This window comes from Phyllobates terribilis, unplaced genomic scaffold, assembly GCF_046119375.1.
Source record: "Phyllobates terribilis strain yellow unplaced genomic scaffold, ASM4611937v1 Scaffold_483__1_contigs__length_1377234, whole genome shotgun sequence".
In the NCBI taxonomy this organism is placed as follows: Eukaryota; Metazoa; Chordata; class Amphibia; order Anura; family Dendrobatidae; genus Phyllobates; species Phyllobates terribilis.
This window is the reverse complement of record NW_027363243.1, coordinates 93503-97067: the sequence shown is the minus strand read 5'-3', so window position 1 is coordinate 97067 and position 3565 is coordinate 93503.

Below are 3565 nucleotides of genomic sequence, written 5' to 3'. Positions count from 1 at the left end.
CTGCAATAAAAGAAAAATAATAAAGCAACCTCATCCTTACCTTTCCATGGTTCCCAGGACAGCTTCAGCTCTGCTACATCGAGATGACAGGCTGGACCACAGCAGAAAGCTGCCATCCAGCCTGTCATCCCGCAGACACTGAGAAGCGCAGGCATGCTTGCGCTCCTCAGTGTCTCTCTGTGACGTCATCCAGATGAGCCGAGTTCATGTCCAATGAACTCAGCTCACCTCATGCACGTCACTGACAGCATGGGAAAATTCTCACGCTGAAGTGCTGAGTGCAGGAGAATTTTCCCACACTGTCAGTGACGTGCATGAGGTGAGGTCATGTCCAATGAACTCGGCGCACCTCATGCACATCACTGACAGCGTGGGAGAATTCTCACGCTGAAGCGCTGAGTGCAGGAGAATTTTCCCACGCTGTCAGTGACGTGCATGAGGTGAGCTGAGTTCATTGGACATGACCTCGGCTCATCTTTATGCCGTCACAGCGAGACACTGAGGAGCGCAAGCATGCCTGCTCTTCTCAGTGTCTGCGGGTTGACAGGCTGGATGGCAGCGTTCTGCTGCGGTCCAGCCTGTCATCTCGATGTAGCAGAGCTGAAGCTGTCCTGGGAACCATGGAAAGGTAAGGATGAGGTTGCTTTATTATTTTACTTTTATTGCAGGAGATCGTTGGCTTCAGCTGGAATGGGCGTGACTGTAAGTATGGTTTAATTTAGAACAATAAGGAATTGTGTCTTTATTTCAATTAAAGGACTTTTTTCTGGGTGTTTGTGTTTTTTTTAAATACTTTACTAGAAATTCATGGTGGTCATGTCTAATATTGGCGTGACCCCATGAATTTCGGGCTTAGGGCCAGCTGATAATGCCAAGCTGGCCTTAACCCCTTTATTACCCAGTGAGCCACCGCACCAGGGCCCTGGATGAGTTGGGTACAGCGCCAGAAGATGGCGCTTCTATGAACGCGCCATTTTCCGGGGCGGCTGCGGACTGCAATTTGCAGCGGGTGGGGCCCAGAAAGCTTGGGCCTCCCTGCGCTGCAGATTCCAGCCCCCAGCTGCCTTGTTGTACCTGGCTGGACACAAAAATAGGGCGAAGCCCCACGTATTTTTTTTTTTAATTATTTCATGAAATTCATGGAATAATTAAGAAAAAAAGGGCTTCCCTATATTGTTGTGTCCGGCTAGGTACAAATAGGCAGCTGGTGGTTGGGGGCAGCCCGTTCCTGCCTGCTGTACCTGACTGGACACAAATATAGGGCGAAGCCCCACATAATTTTTTTTTAATTATTTCATGAATTTCCTGAAATAATTAAAAAAAAATTGACGTGGGGCTTTGCACTATATTTGGGTCCAGCCAGGTACAGCAGGCAGGAACGGGCTGCCCCCAACCACCAGCTGCCTATTTGTACCTGGTTGGACACAACAATATAGGGAAGCCCTTTTTTTCTTAATTATTCCATGAATTTCATGAAATAATTAAAAAAAAAAAAACGTGGAGCTTCTCCCTATTTTTGTGTCCAGCCAGGTACAACTAGGCAGCTGGGGGATGGAATCTGCAGCGCAGGGAGGCCCAAGCTTTCTGCCCCCCCCCCCCGCTGAAAATTGCAGTCCGCAGCCGCCCCGGAAAATGGCGCGTTCATAGAAGCTGGATGCTGTACCTGGCTGGCATACAAAAATATGGCGAAGCCCACGTCAAAAGTTTTGGGAAAAATTAATTAAAAAATAAATAATAATTTAGGGACTGCATCTTTATTAACTCCTCAAATGTCATTTAGTGTTAAAATAAAGGATTTATTTAAAAAAAAAATGGCGTGGGATCCCCCATAATTTTAGTCTCTAGCGGAGGTTAAGCAGACGGCTGGGGCAGATGTTTGAAGCCTGGGAAGGGGGTAAAACCCACGGAGCTTCCCAGGCTACTAATATCAGCCCCCAGCTGAATACCTAGCCTTTACTAGCTATTAAAATGGGGGACCCCCCCAAAAAAAATGACGTGGGGTCCCCCCTATTTTAATAGCTAGCAAAGGCTAGGCAGACAGCTGGGGGCTGATATTAATAGCCCAGGAAGGGTGCCATGAATATTGGCCCCCTCCCAGGCTAGAAACACCAGTCGTCAGCCGCCCCAGAAATGGCGCATCCATAGGATGCGCCAACTCTGGCACTTAGCCTCGCTCTTCCACGCTGCCCTGGTGCGGTGGCAGGGGGTAATAGTGGTGGGGTTCATGTCAGCGCCAGCTGCCATGAAGCCCAGGTTAGTAATGATGGGCGTCTATAAGACACCCCCATTACTAACCTACAAAGTGTTAAAAAGAAAAAACACACTACACCCAGAAAAAAATAATTTATTTGAAATAAAACACACAATTTTATTTAATTCTTAGTTTACTAAAAATAATAGTTACCTGTCCACGTTCCTGCGCTGATCTCCCATGCACAGCTGTCACATCTGGAGATGGTGACAGCTGTGCATGGCTGCTGTAAGCTCACGCTGCCGGGAACACGTCCGCTCCCGGCAGCAGGAGCCACTGACTGAGGTCACCGGAGTGCATTCAGGCAGCGCAGCTCCGGAGACCTCCTTTACGGCACTGCTGTACCGTGGGAATTTCTCACGATACAGCAGGGCCGTAAAGGAGCTAACCGGAGCAGCGCTGCCTGAACTCCGGTGAACCCTTACGGCCCCGTCATTCTAGCGGCGGCAGCGGTTCAGAGCGGTCACATTCTATGTGGCTGCTCTGAACTGGAGATCTTCGTGGGACACTCGTGGACTACTGCGGAGGGGTAAGGATAAGGTTGTGGTTTATTATTTTATATTTTATTACAGGAGATCGATGGCTTCGGGGAATTAGGTGTCTAGGTGAGTATAGGTGTAGTTTTTTATTTTTTACTTTATTTTAGGTGGCGATCGGCGGGGACAGGTAATGTATGAACTAATTTATTGTAGGTAACCACTGGCCACCAATGACGTGTATTTAACATTTATTGGGGACACAGTAGGGCAATTTAAATAGCAGGATCAGGCTGATGGGAACTACTGCTCCCATCGAGCTGATCCTGCTGGCAGGAGTGGACGGGGGACAGACATAGGCCGATGGGAGTAGTAGTGTCACATCGGCCTATGTCTGCCTGCACGCACACACCCGCACAGACACCGCACACACCCGCACACATCGCACAGACACCGCGCACCCCCGCACACACACCCCGCACACACACCCCGCACACACACTAATCATGACGGGTCTGGGAGGTGAGGCTGACCTGTGCGGCCGTGGGAAAGTTCATGTGAGTTCATGCAGTCAAGCATGAACTCACATGAACCCTCTGAGGGCAACGCGGCGACTTCAAATGAACAGCTGATCGGCATCACCTGATACCTCAGCTGTTCATTTGAAATAACCGGCGGGAAAGCGCAGCACAGAACGGGAAAGCCGGCGGTGAAGTCTTTTCACTGCCGGCTTCCCCGCCCGGGTCCTTCACTCCCCGCTCCTTGGTGCTGCGCTCCCCGCCCGGTCCTAACTTACGATCGGGATGGGAGGTGGCGAGGGGAGCGGAGGATCGAGGTC